Here is a 21,652-nt window from a genome sequence, read left to right on the forward strand (position 1 = left end):
GGTTTTTTTTTTCACTGCATCCTTGTGGTTCGAATTAGGTTCTGAGGAAGAGGCAGAGCATGCCTCTCCCTGCGAGGCCTGACAGGAGTGCTAGCTCACGTTTTCCAAGCCCTTCCATGAGGCCGTCCCTTCGCATCCCAAAGAGCTGAGACGGAGCAGGATGCTCTGTGCCCAAAGCCCTGCGGTTCTCACCGGGCTGAGGCCTGGAGCCTGCAGAGACAGGATATGGGGTTTTAGCAGAAAGCATTGGGATGGAAGTAAAACATCATCCTGTGAGGTAATGAGTTGTCAAACTCAGTTCCAGCGAGGCTTGGTCCTGCTTCCTGCTGTTCCAAGGCTGCTGGAACACCCTGTGCCCCTGCTCGGAGCCTCTGGGTCCGCGGGCAGTCGCCAGAGGCTGAAGCAGAGGAGGGCTTTGGCTCATCAGCAAGGCCAAAGGCAAATTCAGAGGCTCCCACGCCTTCCAAGCCCCAAGGGCCGCTCTGTGGCGTGGGGGACCCGGCTGTGCAGCCCCCACAGCTCCCTGGAGCGCCGGGGGTGGAGGATGGGGCAGATCCCTGCCTTGGAGCTCCTGCCCAGGGTGGAGGGGCTGCAGATGGAGAGAGGCTGGATGCAGGAATGCCTGTACCGGGAAGGAGCAGCAGGAAGAGCAGGCAGGCGTTGCAAATGCCGAGTCTGGCCACACCGTGTCCCCCTCTAAGCGCCGCAGACGCTGCTTCTCTGCCGGGCGCTCAAACCTGGGGAAAATGAAGCTATCAATAATGCACCTGTCCCCGCATTCCCCGCTCCCAGGCTGGCGCGGCCGAGCGCTGAGTCACCCCATGTTTAATTCAATGCTCTCAGCGCCAGAGCCCTGGCTGCAAACCCATCCAGGGCTTACATTATGCGCTAGCTGAAATTTTTGTTGGACATGGATTTCACGCTTCATGTTCAGGGCAGGATTCCCGTCCCACCCCACGCTGGCTCCGCTGGCTGGGGAGGGCTGAGCCCGCACCCTGCTCCAGGTACATGGACGGCGTCTCCCCCAGCCTGCCGCTGCCCTCTCACCCTCACTGGTCTGGAAAGGTTTGAGATATCCACCCCTGGGCCCTGCAGCACCACCCCAGCTCTCCCTGAGCCTTTCACCCCAGCAGCTCACCCTTTAGACCACTCTGTTTCCACTGGAAATTATTCTGCTCTCACTTATTCCCCTGAATAGCATATTTACACACATCTCTATGTCCTTTGTGAGCTAGCCCATGGTTATGAGCAGTATATTCCTAGAAATTCACTTTCTGGTTTGGAAGGAATTGAGCATACTGATGAAATGGCTCCATTTGTGTGAGTAACATCAGGAAACTTATGTGGGCCAGATGCTTCTCCAAGCTAATACCCCCTGGCCAATGGCTGGTGCTTGAGAAGAAGCAGGAAACAGCCGCTCTACACCTTGCCAAGCCATGAAAGGCCCTTATTTTGGAAGAAATTACTTCTTCTTTAGCCTAACTTCCCACTCCAAGCCCAACACTCTCTTTATAGCACATGGGAACGACCCTCAGCATTGATCCCGCTGCCTCCCATGTCTCCACTGCTCATTTTAATGCTTAAAGCAAAAACCAAACTGAAGCGTCAGACAAAAACACTGGTCACAAAGTTTTGGGGTTAGTAATTGCTCAGATTTGTTTGTAATGGATGGGGCAATGCTCCAGTAACTCAGATATGGAGCATCCTGAGCTGGCCTTGCCTCACAGGATGGCTCCAAACCAAAGCAATTCCTTCCATGCTGGTTTGCTTGGCATTGCAGAGAACCTGTGACTTTTCTGGGAATTGGCTGAAGTAGGTTATTCAAGATAAAAAGAAATGCCCCAGGGTGGCATTCCTGACCTAGGGAAACAGAGAAGGTATTTTTGCTGCTTCCACCACTGCTGCTCACATGGAGAAGTGATTCAAAAGCCAACTGGTAGCTGCCCAATCCTTCCCAGTCCTGCCATGTGGGTGATGGGAATAGAGGCTGCTCTGGATTTCCAGGAATGCATATTTGCAATGAAGACACATAGACATGACCTTGATCCATCTCCTAAGAGCTTCCCTTTCAACCCAGCAGAGCATGGGAACTGCAAAAGGAATACTTGAATTATTTTGTCCTGGCTTTGTTTCTCCAAGTCTAAAATATGGAGATGCTGAAAGTGGGAATTTTACAACATACCCAACACTCAAGTTGGCCTGGGAATCAAAAGCCGTGGCAAGGACAGAGGGTGATTCCTGCTGCCAGGCAAGGAGGAAGGCAGCATGACTCTTGGGGAGCCATTGCTCTGCATCCCCTGGGCAAGCTGGGACACAGACGTGTCCGGCTGCTCCAGAGCCTTCGGAGGCAGCTGCTGTCCCCGGGCTGCCGTCAGGCAGGGACTGCCGGGGAAACTGTCTCCATGAGGCAGCCAAAGCTCAGTGCCAAGGGATGCCTGGAAGAGCCTGACCCTGACAGTGCCCTGGGAGAGCCGTAAACACAGTGGGAAAGATGAGGGGGCTGGTTTTGAACAGCAGAGCCCAGCTCAGCCCTACTGACCCTACAACAGATGCTTGCTTCCCTGTGCGTCCCTTCGCTCTTCCTCCCAGAGATGTCTCCCTGAGCCAGCCTGCATCCATCACAGTCTGAGCAAACACTTCCAGAACTGACCAGAAGGACTGAACTGCACTAAAACTGGGAGCAGGAGATGCCCAAAGTGCCTCTCCCTGCCCTGCCTGTGAGATGGACAGTAACAATGGCTGTAATGTCCAGCACAGCTCACTGCCCTCAAGGACTCCCAGTTGAGGCTGTACATCTTGGTCATGGAATGACCCTGCAGTGTATCTCCCAGGAATGGTGATGGAAAAGCACCTTGCCATGCTTTGCATGCTGCCCTGGCTGAGGGGTGGAATGACATCCTGGCCAGCACAAGGGCAGTCGGTGGCCCAGTGTAGCTGCCGGGCTCCCATAAGCACAGGAGGAGCTGCTTCACCCCAGAGCAAGCAATTCCTGCTCTTAGAGGGTCCCTAAAGTTTTTACGAGTGAGGGAGGTCAGATGTGCCCCCACTAGCTGGTGATGCTCCCCCTCACTTTGCCAGGCAGTGAATCTATCCCAAGATAATCCCAGGCAGCTGAAAGATCCTGTTGCTCCTCAAAAAAAATCCCCTCTAGCAGCAATAGAGGAGCTGTGGCTGCTCCATCCCTGGGAGTGTTCCAGGCCAGGTCCAAGGGGCTTGGAGCAATCTGGTCTGGAGGAAGATGTCCCTGCCCATGGCAGGGAGGTGGAGCAAGATAAGTTGAAGGTCCCTTCCAAACCCAAACCATTCCATGAATACATGAATAACAACAGCTTTCCCTCCAGCTGGTGGCTCCCCCCTGCCCTGTGAGGGTTTGCCCTGGCTCACAGCAAACGCTGATGTCCCCACAGACTTCATGACCGACACGGCGCTTTGACCACAGGCTGCAAGAAAGGAGTGTGTGCCCAAAACCCCACAGCCCAGACCTGTGGTGGAGGGGCAGCACGAAGGGGCTGCAGGCACCTCCTCACTGTGCTAAGCACTCTGACAGTAACATCATGTGCAGGATGAGCTGAGCCCCACGTGGGGAGCAGCAGGGATGTACGGAGTCCCTGTGCCCAGCTTTGGTGTCCCCTGGCCCTGCCTCTCCTCCCAATAGCCCATGGCACTAAGTGCCCCTAATCTTGCATTTTCTGTGCTGAATTTCCCTTCATTTTCAGCCTGCAGCTCGAGGATTGCTCAGCAGGCTGCTGCTTCTCTGTCATGGAATTAGTGACAGTGGGGACAGCAATAGTAATTATTCAGTGACCTAGAAATGACCTTTTGATTCTAAAAATCCGTGGCTCTACTAAGGGCTAAACATTCATGATCTAAAGAAGCTCCTGAAGCACCAACACTTGGACAATAACAAAACACCTGGGAAAGGTGATCAAGGAGGGAGCAGCCCCAAGAAGTGTCTCAGGGCATGAAGGATCCTGTTTGCAGCCAGGACACGCACCCTGGAGCCCTGCTGGTGTCACAGCCGGGGGACTGCCCGTGTGCCTCCATGGGCCCTGGTGTCCCTACCCAAGTGCTAGGACACAAGGATCCCTGGCATAGCCTGTGCAGCCCCTGGCTGCAAGAGCCACCCGTCCATGGCTTTTTGGGAAGTGGGAGGGATTACCCAGTCCGTCCCCCAAAAGAGCTGTGGGCACATGGCCATTAGGTATGGAACTAATGGTGGCCACCACCACTGCCCCATTTGTCAGTCTTACGGCCGCCAAACCTTACTGCCTGTGCGTTGGCACAAAGCTGGCACTACCCTTGGCCCCAGCAGGAGATGCCACGAGGAACAGGCAGGAAAAAGACCTTCCCAACTCCCATGGTCTCTTGGTCTGCTTCCAGACCACCAGCTCCCAGTGCCACGGAACTGGGAACGTGCTGGGCAGGGTGTCCTGAGCTCTGCTGGCCTTCACGCAGACTCGCTCCCTACAACATGGGCTTCTGCCCTGGTTTTGGCCATGGTGGGTAGTGGGATGCCTGATGAGTTTCTTAGGAGATCTCACCTGCTACCCGAGGCCCTCTGGGGAGGAGGAGATGAGCCTTGCACTGGGGAACTGGTGACCTATGTATCTCCCAGTTGTTCAGCCCCTACTGAAAGGGAAATCTCAGGGTCAGGAAGCCAGATGAAGGAGAAATTTCTAGTGCTCTTTTTCACTTCATACCACAAATGTGCCCAGTGAGGCTTCTCGTGGACTCCTGGGCCAGCACCCCAGCTCACCTCTAAGCCTCAGCCCAGTCCTGCCAGGAACACGTGCAGGTCAGGTCCTTGCCAAATGAGCAGAGTGGGTGGCTCCCAAACTCCCATGCAGGTGGTTGGAAAAGGTGCAGCCCAAGCCCTGGCAATGGGCAGACACACACAGACACTGCCTGGGAACTGGGAATGCTGGACCTCAGTGAGGGGACCATTGCTGGGTGAAGCTGGATGCACCTCTCAGCCTCTTCAGAAAGTGGTGCCTGAGGAAGAGGAGGATGAGGAAGGCAGTGCAATGCTGGGCCCCTTTGGTGTAGAGCTGGGTTGGGGCCCCACTTCAGTCAGAGCAGAACTGGCTTTTTGCCTTTTTCACCTTCCAATTGTTCCCCCTGAGGTCTTTCTGCCCAGACAGATCCTTGACACAAAATGGGAATCAGTGATTCAGAAAAATACAAACCATCTGCGGAGCAACATCACGGCAGAGACCACGTCCCACATGTGAGCCCTCAGCAGACCTGCTCCTTGGGGAAAAGCAGAGTTAGCTGCATTTTTTTTCAATGACATTGCTATTTTGAAAGGAATAACTCATATAATAACAACAATAATAATAATTGCTTCCTGTGCACGCCCAGCACATGGGCTTTGAGCTGAAGTAGAATATTAATAGTAATTATTTACAGCCCCTCTGACAGCAGCCAGTGCCAGGAGGGGACACCCACTGGTGTCAGCCCAGGGCAGCAGGCTCTGCCTCTGCCCTGTCCCTCCACACCTATATTTCACCAGCCAAGCCTTTTCTCAGCACATTTGCTTCACCTAAGAGGTCTCCAGGGCTGTCCTGGGACTCAGGGACTATCCCTCCACGAGGCTGCAGGAAGCCCATTTTCCCAGGGTAGAGCCATGTCCCAACATCTCACCAAGCAGCTGGCTACAAAATGCTTCTCTGTGTCTTCTACAAAAGCTCAAACTTTCCTGCTCAAAACAATGTGGTGATTCTCACCTAATGTCCCCACAGGAGCATTTGGCTTAAACAGCTTTGAGATGAGGCAAAAAGCTGGTTTTCCCCTCGCTTTAGTAGGCAATCCTGAGCAAGCCATGTGCAAACCCAGCACTCCTCACCTCAGCACAGGGTGCCCCAGGAAGATGTGGAGAGGAAAGGAAAGGTCTGGGTTGGGATAAGAGGAGATGGAGGCAAGCCGTGGCTTTGGTTCTCCCAAACATCGGAGAAGGGAAGAGATGACCAGCAGGTCCTGCCCTCCAACCCCTGACAACCTGCAGGGTTCCCTGCCCTCACCTCCTGACCTTTGGCAGCCGGATTTGGCTCTCCTAAGGTGCCCATGTCTTTTCTGACTCTGCCTCCTCTCAGCTTTTCTTTAATCCTTTTATTTTTTCTGCCTTTTAAATCTTTTTCTCCAATTTCAGCATCTCTAAAGGATGAGTGAAGCCAGCTGCTGTGAGTTCTGCTGTCAAACAGCTATTTACTAAGCACCAAACCACACTGTTGTGAGTATTGAAAAAATACATATCAGAGCTTTTCAGGTCTCTAATGCAGCCAAGCACAAAGGATGTGGGGATTTCAGCAGTTCCTGGGCAGTCCTGAGCTCTTCCTCCAGCCAGACATACAAAACCACGAGCTCAAAGATCCACCAAAGTTGTCTCCAAACCCAACAACATCCAAATGAAACCACCACCACGCCTTCCCTGCACCTGCTTTCCCAACACCTCCTGACAGGAACGGGGCCTTCTTTTTGTTTCCCACCTGATTTTGGCTGGCACAGAGGTTTCTCATCGGTGCATGAAGACCACGCGTGCTGCAAAGGCTTCAGCCCATCAAAGTGACCCCAGCCCAAATGCGATGCACTTTAATTCCACCCAGAGCTTCCACCTCTCCCTGACACATGGAATGGTTGTGAGATTAAATAAAATGCTCATTTTCTAAAATAAAGCCAAGAGAAAAGTACAAATCCATTTACAAGATTTATGTTTGATGCAATCAGGCTCCAAGCCTGGGGAGGTGATAATACCTTCCTGTGTAGCCTATTAGATTTATCAGCTATAAAATACTGTGGGTTTAGTGGACAATTCTCTAGGGGTTGCAGTGGCATTCACAAATACCAGGTTCTTCTCCCAGGGGGTGGTGGGACACTGAACAGGCTCCCCAGGGAATGACTCCAAACTTGACAGAGCTCGAGGAGCTCTGGGACAGCGCTCTCAGGCACAGGGTGGCATTTTTGGTGTGTCCATGCAAGGCCAGGAGTTGGATTTGATGATTCTTGTGGGTCCTTTCCAACTCAGCATGTTCTGTGATTCTATGATTCTATGATGTATTATTTTCACAATGGTTTTTTACATCCTTCCTGGCTGAGGGTTCCTCTCTGTCTCTCCTGGGCTTGCTTCCAGGGAAGCAGGGCATCTCTCCCAGGAGCATCCTGTCCCTCTCACTGCCACCCCAGCTCACTCTTCCAGAGGGTAGGACAGCTTTAACAAGTGTGTCTGTCTGCTGAGACCTCTCTTGCACCAATTCCCAGTGGGTTTTACCATCCTGAGGACCTGCAGAGCCAGGAGCAGGGGCAGGCAGTGCCAGCCACCCTGTGCCCACCAGCCTTATGGCTTCAGCCCCCTGACAGGGCTTGGGATGGCTCCGGAGGGCTGGGAAAGGGCAGGGCTGTCCAGCAGTGCCCCCATAGTCCCATTCTGCCAGCAGTGGTCAGAGACCCCATAATATCACTCTCAATATCTGGTTCTGGGGAACAACCACAGCTGCTTGGGCAGCACACCTGGAGCAAACCAAGGAGCCCCCAGGAAAGCTAAGATGCACCTGAAGCCCCCTAAATTGAAGCCCCTAGGGGCAGGTCCTCCAGGACAACGGGTTGGAGCCCCAGATTCACCCTCTGACTTTGCTGCCCAGATGGGTGGAGCTGCCTCAGGAGGAAATGGGCCCAGCACGCAGCGTGATGGGGCAAGGACAAGGCATGGGGAAGCAGAGAAAAGGCACTGTCAAAAGAGACACTAATTAGTGCTAATTGCAAATAATCAGCCAAACCTAAGAGCGTGAGGGAACCCAGTCCTGGCACAGGCAACAGTCCTGGCTGGAGTGAGGAGGGCACGTGCCAGGCAGGTCGTGATGGGAGAACCCCAGAGATGGGGACCCCATCGCCTCCCCACACCATCACTCCCCATATCCCACCCAGTCAGAAGTGCCCACGTGCTGCAGCACACAGGGCTCCTCACACTGCTCTCCTATGTCCGCTGGAAGCAATTCCCAAGGATAGAGGGTTCATATTACTCATCTTGGGAAATCCTCCTGCAATGCCCAGGATGGGCCTCTGCCTACTCCAAAGGCAGGAGAATCACGGGGAAGATGGTCCCAGGACATGCTGAGAGATGCCACATCATAAAGCAAGCCTTGTTCCTGTCCTCCCAGCACCCTGGGCCCACCCAGGTGAGATTCTCAGGGCACAGGATGCTGGGAGGATTCTCCTGTGAGGCCTTGAGGGCCCTTTTCCCCCTGCAGGGTTAAACCAATTTTCTCTCGATATTTGCAGGAGTCACTAACATTACCAACACAGCACCAGCTTTCTGTTGCCTGCTTTTCCTCTCTAGAGGCCACCCTCCTTCAGTTCTCCACCACCTACACCTGCAGCACTCCCAGCTCTCGCTGCTTTGGCCCCGGGATCCTCATGAAGCTCTTTGTGCTCTTTGTGCTCAGAGCAGATCTCCAAGCATGGCACCAAGACCTGCAGCTGCACCATCACCCTGGATAAGCCCCCACCTCCCACATCCTACCCTGAGCCCCAGGGTGCCTCTCTGAGACATCCTGGGTCGTGCACAGGGTGCTGTGGCTTGCTCTCAGCACCAGGATGAAAGTTGTTCTCCTCCATCCTCGTGAAGTGGTTCTCCATCCTCATTACCTGGCTGTCCCCACACCTGCAGTCCATGGCTGTCTTTACTCCTGCAGGCTTTATTTGGCACCCACCCAAATCCTGTACAGTTCCTTCCTTACCCATTCCCTGCAAATTTTCCCAGAATATACATAATATTTCTATCTCTGCCCAGCTCTGGAGTACAAAGCAGGGCACAGATGCGCCAGGTGAGCACCACAGCAGGTGCTGAGCCAGGATCCCTGCCAGGGCTGTAACTCTTGTCTCAGCACTTGCAGTGAGGAGCAGACAGGACAGATCTGCAGCGAGCAGGATGGCGTGTGAACAGTGTTCTTTGCCCTGTGCCAGGCCCTGTGGGTACCACACGGGTCAGGGTCTGGTGATGCACTGCTCACCTCGCTGGACTAGGCGGGGTGGAGAGCCCTTGGCAGACCCCTCTGAAAGGGTCTGAAAGAAAAGTTCAGTCCTCTGTGTCCTGCTAGTAAACTCCCATTCATGCATGACTTCTCAAATGCCTTTTGAGTGCTTTCCTTTGCTTTCTGTGCCAGCAATGACTCAGGCTTAGATGTGCATTGTCAGGCAATCCGGAGCTGGCGTCTCGCTAGGAAACACCATTTGTTCAGCAAGAGCAATATCTAAGTGCCCTCTGGTGGTAACTCCCTGTGCCGTTGTTGGGGTTTCCTCCTCTCCCTTCTGCCCAAGATCCCCCTGGGATCTTCCCTGGGGCATCTGTGCCGGTGGCAGGACAGTCCCTGCTCTGCCAGCCCCCGCTCACTCGCTGGCGTTTCCCACCCCGCTTCACTGCCAGGCTCCGCAGCAGCATCCTCAGCGTGTCCCTGATTCCATCCCTGCTGCAGGCCAGGACAGCCCTGGAGCTGAGCACTTGGCCTAGATTGCTGCCCACGTGTCAGCTCATCCGTCCTGCCCGGCCCCATCCGGCAGCAGAACTGCCTCGGCTGAGGATGCTCGGGCACCGTCACAGCCCCTGTCCTTCCCCACCAGCGCTGGGATTTCGGCCAGTTTGAGTAAACATTTGTATGTGTGAGATATCAGGGTGATTCCGTTCCCCTGTGCTGCACGAACAGGGGTGGCCAGGAGGAAAACGACCCCTAAAGCTGCTCCCCCAGCATGGAAAGGCTGCAGTGGCAGTTCAGCCGAGGTACGAGCCCCCAGAGGAGCCACAGAAAACCGGTTTTATAACACTGCTTTTCCTGAAACTCCTTCTGCAACTCACTGCTCTATTTAATTGCTGTGAAATACCTTACAGTGCCGTTATGTTTTCCTTAGAAAAAAGCTGCACAGGAGCTTCAAATGCTGGCAGGGAGAAGGGGGATATGACAGAAAATATGTGCCATGTCCACAGCTGGATCAAAATCCAGTCTGGACATTTCCTTAAGCGTGAAATAGGCATTTTCAACTACGAGGTTGTGCCACCCACCTCCCCTGGCACATCTACACTGACTCTTCCTGCTCTGCTCCACAAGGAGGAAATGCAAAGCAAAAGTGAGGCTAAGGGGGAATATCCTCCCCGGTCCGGGGTCCTGCAGACCCTGGGCAGAGGTTGGAGGTGTGCTGGTGGGATGGAGCATCCCGGGGGCTGCCTCCTGCCCCAGGGCAGAGGGGCACAGAGGGGCTGCAGCCAGGCACGGTGAGCCACCAGCCTCTTCACTCGCCCCCACGTGTGGGCTGCACACGTTTGAACTGCACAATCCAAGCCCCTGGGCACATCCCTCGTCTCTCACACCGATCCCTACGGGAAATGTTCTCACCGTCCCCAGCTCAGCCCCCTAGGTGGCAGTGGCCACCCAAGCCTCCACTCAGGAAGGTGCAGAGCTGTCGTCACCTGTGGGTCACACATTACTGTGGGCTGGTTTGACAGCAAAAGGAGGAGTGACCCTTGCTGTCTGCCTTTGCTCTGCCAGGAGCTTTCATTCTGCAGGAAGGAATTGGCTGCCTGAAAGCCTCATAAATTAGGGGCAAGGCTGACAATGCTTCATTTCTGTGTGCGCTGCTCCTGGCACTCAGATGAGATGCTCACATGAAATGTGTGCGTGTGTGTAAAGTACCAGCCCAGGACTGTGAAATAAAGTTGCCCAGAGCTGACCTCTAATTTGTCTTTCAGCCAGCTCAACAAACTCTGTGTCCCACAGGAGCAGCTCAGCTCACAGCAGCTCTGAAAATTCAAAGGAGCTGTGTAGCTGCTTAAATATAGGCTAAAGCAGTTATTTAAGTATTTATCATTTCTTCTGACCCATACAATAAATCAGCTTGTTCTGCAAACTGTGCTGTGCTTACCTTGCCCTTCCCTAGCTGGGCTCAGTCCTGGTGCTCACTGGCCAGGAGTCAGCCAGGTGATGGAGTCCCAGCTCTCTCATGAGACATGCTGCAGTCCCTTCGCCAACTCTGTGGCTCTCCACTGGGCTGTCTCCAGTTTCTCCAGCCTCTCTTTGTGCTGGGAAGAGCAGCACTGGACACGATACTCCAGGTGTGGCCTTCCATATGGGGAATCAGTGATGATTTTCTTGTTCTCCATGTGCCTGGAAATGATATCCAGGATTAACTGTTCCCGTTCCAGGGATGGAGGTGAGGCAGGCCAGCCTGTAGTTCCCCAAATCCTCCCTCGTGCCCTTCTTAAAGACAGGAGTGACATTTGCTTTCCTGCAGGCTTTGGGTACTTCTCTACCTTGTCCAATAGGACTCTTACAAGCAGACCTGTGAAGAGGCCAAAGTCTGCTCTCACGAAGTCCAGGGTTGTGCTCTCGCTTTTCACCCTCCTTCCCTTCAGAATTCTGAAGTCTACAGTCCCTGCCTCGCTCATGACCTTCAGGATGAGGCACCTGACCCTCCAGTCTCCACCAGCACTCAGCAGCCAGACAGGGTGATTTTTAGCCCAAACCTGTCTAACCAGCTGTAGACCCTCCATGTTTTCACCTCCTGGAGCCAAATGGCAGCTGTTTCCAGAATCTCAGCCCGTGCTGACCAGGACTGAGTCTTGCCTTGTGTCAATGAAGCTGAAGAGACCAAGCATCTTTGCCTTGCTCCCAAAGAAGCCAGGCTGCAACAAGGGATCAAGTCTGGCACTGCTGGGAGTCCTGAGAGAGAAAAGACCAATAATATCTTGGGCTGACAACACTGAAGCTGTGCCTGATGGCTGCTCAGGAGCACCAGGGCACAGGAAAATGGCACGTGGGCTGCTGGCTCCCTCTTAGTGTTGTGTCCTGTCGCTTTGGGAATGGTGACAGTGCAGGAGAGTGGCCACAGCGAGCAGGCAGGGTTCTGCTTCCCAACAGCAGCAGCAGTGTCTGTCTGGTCTCCACCTCAGAACATCTCTGTGTTTAATTAAAATAATTAAAAACATCGCAATCCAAGCAGATGAGGGCTGTTCAGAGCCCACAGGCAAGAGCTGGCTGATGCCCGCTGCCAGCCTGGAGAGGGTGAGGAGCAGCTCTCCTCTGCCCTGGTCCCAGGGTAGGTGGCACAGCTGTGTTTCTGCACTGGGGTGGAGGTGATGATTGGGATCCCCAAGGCCCTGGTTTTGCAGAGATTCTTGTGCAGTTGCTGACCTCGGAGTGAAGCCAAGCCCAATGGATGCACACCAAGTCCCCTTGCCCAAGCCCTGCCGAGCCCCTGGGAGCTGCTGGCCTTTCCTCCTGGAGCTGGGGCGGCTGCAAAAAGAGGAGACAGAAGTCAGAAGTGTGGCTGGCACCGTATGGCCTGAGGGCTGTGGTCAGCCTCTCCACAGGACTCGCTGACACCTGATGCTGGTACAAGGCCACAAAGATGATACCTGTGCCCGTTCCCAATGGAGCTTCTCTGCTCGGTGCTTTACACTCCTGCTCACTGCAGAGCAGTCTGTACCCTCCTGGAAAGATGAAATAAAGCTGTTGGGAGACAAAAAAACATTGACTTCTGCTTTCCAGGCCTCCAGCAATCCAAGGGTGATGCATCTTCCTTGTTTGCTGCGCTCTGCTGAGGTTGTCTCCAGCAAGGTGCTGCAAGCTGAGGAGGGGACACTCGTGGGCTCCCTGTCCCTCCCAGGGCCTCCTTCCCTGCATACCCTTTCTTCCCAGAGTACCTGCATTGCCTTGGGCTCCATGTCAGGGCACAGCTCCACTGTCCCACATCCCTGGGGTTTGCTGTGGTTTCCTCTGCTCACCCCACATGCCCCTCCCAAAGCACCTATGCTGTCACTGTAAAAATCAATGCTGGTTCTCCTTCCTCCCTTCATTGCTAAATTGTTTTACATCAGCTACCACTTCTTCCAGTTCCATGTATTTTTTGACACGGAGCAATGTCTCACAAGCCACTCTGAAGAGCCATTGTAATTCCAGAGAAGCGCAATGCTCCTGGAAAGGAGCTTGTAAACCCACTGTTATTTTCTTTCCTAATTGCAATTTCAGTGACTCATCCCTGATGCCACACTGCAGTGCACAGCCATTGTGTGGATTTTTACCCACTCTTGAGCAGTCACAATTCACTGCTCAAGTTTTCAGGCCACCCAAGCCATTAGGAAAATAAATGTAAAATAAAAACCTGCTGGTACAGTTGGCTGGCAGAGCAGCACAGCCCCTTGGGACAGCAGCAGAAGAGAAAGGCATTCAGTGCTCTCCAGAGCTGCTGTAGCCAATGTGGCTGAGCTAGTGCGAGCTGCTGCCTGAACGTGTGCTCTCTGAACAAGAGCTGATTCTCTCCTTTCCCCTTTTCCATCCCCTTCTTCTCCCCAGCTCTTTCACAGCCCCATTCCTCAGCCCTACCTATAGGCTCTATCTCAGCCCTATTCCTTCCCCTCCCCACCTCTATCCCTCCCCCTCCCCCTTTCCTCCCCATCCTGATCCCGCTCCCCAGCTTTATCTCGTCCCTTTCCCTACCCCATCTAACCCCACCTCAATCCCCATTCCATCCCTTTTATCCCCATTCCCATCCCACTCCACTCTTCACATCCTCCTCCTTATCCCTATCCCTAACCCCATCCCACACCCATTCTGTTCCTATCTCATCCCCATTCCCATCCCATCCTACCCCTCTGCTCCTGTTTGTACAGAGTCCCCAAAGCCCTGCCCAGCCCCCCCACAGCCACCCACTCTCGAGGGGAGAGGTTTCTGCACACATCTCCTGGGGGGCTGATAGTGCTGGGCAGCTCCCACAGGAGGGGAGGGATGCCCTGGGACATGGACCAGAGCTCAGGCCTCATGTCTGTCAGAGGAGACAAAGGCTTCCCTGGGAGCTCTTGGCCCTGGCCTGCTCAGGCTGTTGATTCACTGCTCAAGGTCATGTTGGCCTGTTTGCACAAGGATCCACAATCCTGGTTCTTCTAGGGCTGTTCCCCAGCTTTTTTCCCTTTGGGGTAGGAAATGCTGACTTTGGCCATGAGTTTGGCAGGACAGCACTGGCACTGCCCTGCTACCCCCGGTGGCCAAACTCAGTTCCAGGGCACCAAAGCCTTTTGTCAACCAACACAACATCCAGGGAAGAGCTGACTGTGTTTGCCCACTCCGTACCAAGAGAGCTGCTGCCTGCCATCGTGGCAGGCTCTGCCATCAGGTCCTGCCAGATGGTTGAGCATGGCCAAACCATCCTTGCTGAGCAAATTGAGCCCCATTGGGCTCCCAGAGTCAGACAGAGGGGTCTCAGTGGGGCTAGGGCAGCTGGAGAGGAGCCTCCCCTCCCTTGAGCTTCCATACAGGACACAGTGCCCTGCTGTGCATATCTGAAGCCCACTCTGGGCACCCAGACTGTTGGCCATGGCACAGTGTTACCAAGAAGACAACTGTGCAGCTCAAGTTCTCATCAGGTTCAGCATCATTTGGGATGAAGCTGAGCGAGCTGAGGCCTCGTTGTCACCTTCCAGTACTTAAAGGGGATTATAAAGAAGAAGGAGAGTGACCTTTTTCACAGGAACAGAGTGATAGGACATGGGGGAATGGTTTTAAAACTAAGAGAGGAGTGATTTAGGTTAGATATTGGGAAAAATTCTCCCCTGTAAGGGTGGTCAGGCCCAGAGAAGCTGTGGCTGCCCCCTCCCTGGAAGTGTTCAAGATCACATAGGACAGGGCTTGGAGCAACCTGGTCTAGTGGAAGGTGTTCCTGCCGTGGCAGGAGGGTGGAACGAGATGAGCTTTAATGCTACTTTCAATCCAAACCATTCCACAATTCTGTGATCCCAATTCAGTGACACATTCTCCGGCTTTGCCACAGAGTGGGCTGGAAGGGAAAGATTGGAGCCCATGTAACCAAGCTGGCAAACTGTGCCAGTGTTCTGATGCAGGACAAATGGGAGGAAAGGGGCTTCTGAGCCAGCCTGGGCAGTGTGGCCAAAACTGAGGTTACAAGACCCAGCCATAGACTCACCAGCCCTCCCATTGCAGTGATGTAGGGGCAACCACAACTGGCTCTGCTCCTGGGGCTGAGGGATGGGAACAGAGTGCTCGCTGGCAGCTCACCTGGCAGAGCAATGCACAGCCACAAACCCTCCCTGCTGTCTCCCTGATGTTTGCACCCCGGGAAACTGCAGCACCAAGGGGCAGCAGAGGTGTGGATTTGGAGCAGAGCAGGTGGAGAAGGGGGAGCCCAGCTCGGGAGCCCAGCCCCACTGAAGGCTCCAGAATAGCTGTGAGCAGAGCAGCAGGCAGCAGCAGCCCGGCAGGACGGGCTGCAGGAGCGACCCAGGCCCCCCCGAATATTCATGGCTGTGTCATTAGAGGGTGCCAGTGCATTGCTGCCGAACACAACTGTCCCCTCACCTGTCCCCACACGGGCACAGGGGTCCTGCAGCTGTGGGATGCTGTCAGGACTGCACATCCAAATTCCTTCTTGGGAAGTCTAAACTCCAGAGCCCACCTGGCTCTGGAGCCACAGGACTGGAGCCGCAGATGCAAAGCTCAGCTGCTACTTAAGCTACATCCTAGAGTGATTTCAGCCTTCTCTCTAGCGCTCTTCCATCTGCTTTGCAGGAGCCAGGGGCTCCTGGGTACCACAGGACACCTGCAGCTGTCTGCTCTGAAGGGTCACAGAATCAGAGTGGTTTGGGCTGGAGGGGGTCCTTGAAGATCAGCCAGTTCCAACCCCCCCTGCCATGGGCAGGGACACCTTCCACTGTCCCAGGCTGCTCCAGGCCCCGTCCAGCCTGGCCTTGGACACTTCCAGGGATCCAGGGGCAGCCACAGCTGCTCTGGGCACCCTGTGCCAGGGCCTCCCCACCCTCACAGGGAAAAATATTGTCCTAATACCTAATCTAAACCTAATCTCTTTGAATCTTAACCCATTCCTCCTTGTCTTGTCACTACATGCTCTTGTAAATAGTCTTGCCCCATCTCTCCTCTAAGTTCCTGTCAGGGTGGTGGTTTTCCTACTGGCAGCAGGAAGCTGAAAACACTAAGACATAATTCCCTCTGTGCAACCTCATCTGTTCCCCTTTCCAGCCATCATGCAGGACCCTGGTGAAACCCCTGCTGAAGCCTCCTGTGCTCAGCCTCATCCTGCACCACCTCCCCTCCCCAGAGCTGCCTGAGGAGCACTGCATCCACATGGACACATCCTCCATGCACATCCCCCTCTGCAGGGGTCCCCCAGGCCACCCCAAGCTACCCCAAGCACTGATGCTATGGAATATCCCTTTGGTCAGTTAGGATCACCTATCCTGGCTGTGTCTCCTCCCCACCACCACCACACACCCAACTTCCTTGGCAGCATGGCAGTGTGAGGAGCAGAAAAGGCCTTGGCTCTGTGCCAGCTCTGCTCAGCAGTAACAAAAGTATCTCTATATTATCAACCCCGTGTTCAGCACAAATCCAAAATGCAGCACAGAGCAGCCACTGGGAAGAAAAGTAACTCTACCCCAGCCAAACCCAGCAGATTCCACCTCATATTCCATACCATTTACACCAGTCCAGGTCCCACACTATTCAATACAACTTCAATACCCACCACCCCCCTTCCCATTCTTTGATATAACACACAGATATCATTCCCTTAGTCTGTGGACCACTCCAGAAAATGTTTATAAAGCAGCAACAAAATGTCTGTTGAATTCATCTAGTCCATGACCTTGAGCTCCATCTGTTCTGGTGGTCACTCAGGACAGCAGAGGGGCTGTGTGGAGGGAGTTATTGGGCACCAAAGGCAGCTCAGGTCAGGTCACTGCTGCCTTGCAACTGCTTCTTGGGAGGCTCCTCCTGCACTGGGTCGAATGGTGCCTGTCATAGTAATTCCTGAAACACAAATTCCTGAAACAACTCAAATTGTGGCTTACAACAATTTACAGATCCATCGCAATCTCCATCCCCGGTCCTTTTGGGCCAGGTTACCTGATTTAACATTGCACTGAACTCCTGCCTTTGTCCGCAGCCTGGCTGCACCAAGGGGCTCCTGCCAGACTCCCCATTAGTGTGGGGTCACATCCTTGTCCTCCCCGGGCTGCAGGACACAGCTGCCCCACCATGGGCTGCCCCACGGGCTGCAGGGAATCTTTGCTGCCCCTGCTCCAGCCTGGGGTCTGACCCACAGCAGACAGCCCCACCCTGAATTCCTCCAATTCCCCTCGTGGGTCCTTCCCACGGGCTGCAGTTCTTCACCAGCTGCTCCAGCTTGGATCTCCCACGGGGTCACAGGACCTGCAGCAAACCTGCTCCAGCACAGGCCCCTTCAGGCATCCCCCTGCTCTGGTGTGGGCTCCTCCACGGCCTGCAGGTGGATCTGTGCTCCACTGTGGACTCATTCACACATCTCAGTCTCTTCAGCTCAGGCTCAGACTGGAGTTCCAGCCTGTCCAGCACAGACACAGCAGCACTGCCCTGGCCACATGCCAGCCCAGGCCCATCGCCATGGCTGTTATCAAAGTGTTTCCAGGCACGATCCAGGGAGGTGATAAGCACTACAGCAGCAGAGAAAGCAAAAATCAGCCACTAATGAGCGCTAGACTGTAATATACAGTCAGGAAAGTGATCCCCATGGCAAGCACAGGAGCCTGCTCAGTACCAGCTAAACAGCACCAACAGCTATAAATTCAATAGAGCACATCCCAGTTCTGCCAGCCACACTGGAGTGCAGGGAGTATCCGTGGATTTGAGACACATCCCAAGCCTCTCTTAGCCTGGTATAGCAGGAGGAGAGCTATGGCTCCAGCTTCTCCTGTAGGAGGCACCTTCCTAAGGGGGTCCTTGAGCCTTGGACCTTGCCAGGTGATCTGTTCTCTTTCCATTCATGGTCAGCCTGGCTCTTGATGATGTTTTGTTTTCCCATACCCAAATGTAACTGCCTTCCTATCTTATCTACCAGCATAAATCTTACTTTACTAAGTGGGAGTGAGCGATAAGGATGAAGCAGGCAGAGATCAAAGGACACCGAGTGTTATGGAGAGCAGAAACCCAAGCCTTCAGCATGACCCAGCACCAAAGCTCTGGGACCTTTGAGCAGAAGAGCAGAGCAGCTTCAGAACCATCCTGCACAGGGCTGGGGCACAGCGGGCCATGTGAAGAGGGGAGGGCAGAGAGGGAGATGCTGCCAGCAACACTCCATTTCACCCACAGACAGGACAGCTGAGACCAGGAGCACTTGGAGGGTTTTGTGAGTCCGTGGGAGGCACACCAGAACCCATCCTGAGTGAGGACAGAAGAACAACCTCCCTGACAGAGCCAGTTTTCAGAATGCAGGGCTTAGGTTTATCACGGTGTCCCACAGTGGTACGGAGGAGAAGAGAGATCCAGCAGGCAGGAATTGTGTAGCAAGATTCATTTATTTAATTATTTTACAACTCTTTTATCGACTTTTTTCTTCATAGTCTAATTGGTCAAAGGATCAGCCACCCCTTGGGGTGATTAGCTAAAATCCTAAAACATCCATTGTCAAAATATTTTTCTACTGTACCATAAACAAGGCTTTGCAAGGTCGCAGGTGTTCATGGCTTATAGAACTCTGCTAATGTCTTCCGTGAGAGAGAAAAATATCTCACGGGACTGGAAAGAAGCAAGAGAAACTCTTGCTAGCGGCAATATTTGTATCCACATAGGTTCACCCAGATGAGGCTGGACAGATGTGAAGGGACACTGAATGTGTTCAACAACTCCATGCCTGGAGGCTGTGACTGGGGCTGGACCAGCCAGGACAGCAGTGACCCGTTCACACATGGGTTCTGCAGCCTGGGCTTGCTCCTGCTTCGCGGCTCACAGACCATGGTTTGCCAGCAGGAGCACCAGCCCCATCGGCTCCCAGATCCAGCAGCACTCATTCAAGTTGGATCAGACCCCCAGGCACAGCTCCTTGCAGGGCAGACCAACACCTGCTTCCAAAACCACATGTGTCACTGACAGCAACTGCAGATCTGAACTTTCAAGCCACGAATTTTGACCAAGCAAGTCAGGAGAACTTCCCAATATTGAAGGTGATGGGTAAGAAAGACCTTTGTCCCAGGCAGGGCTTGGGATTTCAGCACAGAGAGGCACTTTATCCTCCTGGGCAGCATTTTCCTTTTGAGGTGTTACATTGATCCTGGATCTGCTCACAAGGTCCTAAATGGTATTTTTGTGGAGGCACTGGCATGTAGTAGGAAGGAAGGCACAGGCTGGTGGGAGTCTGGGGATGGAGCAGGATCTCTTCAGCCGGCACTGTCACAGAGACAAGGACAAGGACATCTCCTCCCTGGTCCCTTCTGCCCTGTAGACACCTCCACCAAAATCAATCACCAACAAAGCTGGCCCTGCCTGCAACCTGTACTCTCACAGAACCCTCTTGCAAAGACAGTGGGGTGTTTCACAAGGCTTTTGCAATGGGCTTTACCAAACCACTATGCGGAAAGAGGTGTGAAACCAACAGGAATTGGGGCAAGCAGCCCCTGCAATGGCCTTGCACTCTTCTGTTCCTGTTCACCTGCTCTCCACAGCCTGTCCTGCTGTCTAGGTCCAGCTCCTGCCCTCATCCTTGGCAAGGTCAACTCCTTGCCTCTGGCTGCTGTTGTTCAGGCAATCAGAAAGAAAAAAGTAAACAACAAAGACAAAAGCTTTGATTATGGAGCCCCTGAGTTTGCCAGGCACAGAGAGGGCTGGGGTGAGATAAATGTTGCTAAACCAGAGTTTCCAGGCAGCACAGGCTTCCCAATAAACAGGATTCACACCTCCCTTCCCACATCTGCTAATAATGGTGGGTCATGCCAGGGAACAGGAGAAAGCAAGGGGGAAAACCACCAGTAGAAGTGCAAAGGGTGCAAGACCTGGTCTGTCCTCCACCATCTCAGACACCATGTTCAAACAGCTCCATTCCTGTATCTCAGGAGTTCCCTGCCCTCCGCTGCAGCCGCACCACACATCGCAGGGAAGCCTGTGTGGGAGCTCATGTGAGCCCACCAGTTCGACGTGTGTAACACCTCCAGGGTTCTCCCACACCTCTCAGGTGCCTTCCAGGGATGTGCTAACACACCTGATGGAAATTGAGTGAATGTACCTTCCACATGTCCTCACTCAGTGTCCTGCCTCTCCTTTTTCCAGGGGAGAGCTGGCTTGTCCTCTCTTTGTAGGAGCTAAGTCCCAGTTTATTGTATGGCATTCCCTACCAGCCTCGTTCCCAGGGTAAAGACAGCTGCACCTAGAAATTAATGTATAATTTCTGCTGGAGGGGCACTAAGAGCAGTAAAGCCTGGCCTGCATTAGTATTTGAAGTATATGCAAACTGCTAATAAGGATATGTAAGTATCAAGTGATGTTTGAAGATTTTAATGAAGGCAAGCAATGTTCTTCAAGCTGCGTTCCCAGTTAATGTTTAACAGGACAACAGTGTGTGCCCACTGGCACTGGAGTCAAGGACCTGGACCAGTCCAGTGTTGCTCAGCAGAAGAGTGTATACTGTGCCTGCTGCAAGGCCCTGGCTGGGCAGTATCATTTCCGAAGCCATATGGAAAGGGCATCGTAGAGTGAGGAGACTGAGCGGGAGGGAATTGTCTGCAGCTCCAGGGCAGTGGAGCAGCAGCCCCAGCTCATGCCCACATGGGCAGTGCCTTCCCCCAGCCTCTCCATGCCAGCCCTCTCCTTCCTCACACCCTTTGCATGAGCCACTTGGACCCACAAGTGTGGCACAAAATGATCCAGAGGAGCTGACTGGCTGGTTGGTTGGTTTTTTCCCATTCTGCGGAGCAAACTGCCTCCTGGGAGGCTCTGCCAGATGTTGGGGTGCTGCAGCGTGTCCAGAGAAGGGAATGGAGCTGGGGAAGGGTCTGAAGCACAAGTCTGATGAGAAGCTGCTGAGGGAGCTCAGGGGGCTCAGCCTGGAGAAAAGGAAGCTCAGGGGGGACCTTCTTCCTCTACAGCTCCCTGAAAGGAGATTCTAGCAAGGTGGGAGTTGGCCTCTTCTCCCAGGTAACAAGTGACAGGATGAGAGGGAATGGTTTCAAGTTGCACCAGGGGAGGTTTAGGTTGGATACTGGGGGAAATCTCTTCACCAAAAGGGTGTTCAGGCACTGCAACAGGCTGCCCACAGCAATGGTGGGGTCACCATCCTTGGAAGGGTTTAACAGACATGTAGATGTGGCACATGGGGGCATGATTTAATGGTGGCCTTGACAGTGCTGGAGGAATGATTGAATTCAATGATCTTAGAGGGCCTTTCCAACTTAAATGATTCTGTGTGAGGGGAGCAGCATGGCTGGGGCAGACGAGGCTGGGGAACGATGGGTGTGTGTGTGTGCTTCACTGCCCGCCTCCAGGGAGGCGCAGCCTCTTCTCGGTGCCCTGGTAAGGGCTCTCGAATGTTTCTCACACCTCCCATCAGCCAGCAGGTTTCATTTGGGACACACTTCAGGTGCTGGCCGAGTTCTTCAGACAGAGCAGGGGTAGCTGTGTATCCTGTTTTTCTCTCGCCCAAGAATATAGCATGTCATGTAACTAATTTAAATAATTTCTTCCTGGTTGAGCCTCATTAGGGACCCAGCTTAATGCTGGCCTGATTAGATCTGCTATTCGATGGTGGGCAAAAGGAAGCTGGTTTCAGCACGCACAGCAGCACAGGAGCAGGGTCATGCTGCTCTACTCCCTGGGGACCACCACCGTCCCCAGCCACGTCCCCA

Source organism: Aphelocoma coerulescens, chromosome 13, assembly GCF_041296385.1.
Source record: "Aphelocoma coerulescens isolate FSJ_1873_10779 chromosome 13, UR_Acoe_1.0, whole genome shotgun sequence".
NCBI classification, from domain to species: Eukaryota; Metazoa; Chordata; class Aves; order Passeriformes; family Corvidae; genus Aphelocoma; species Aphelocoma coerulescens.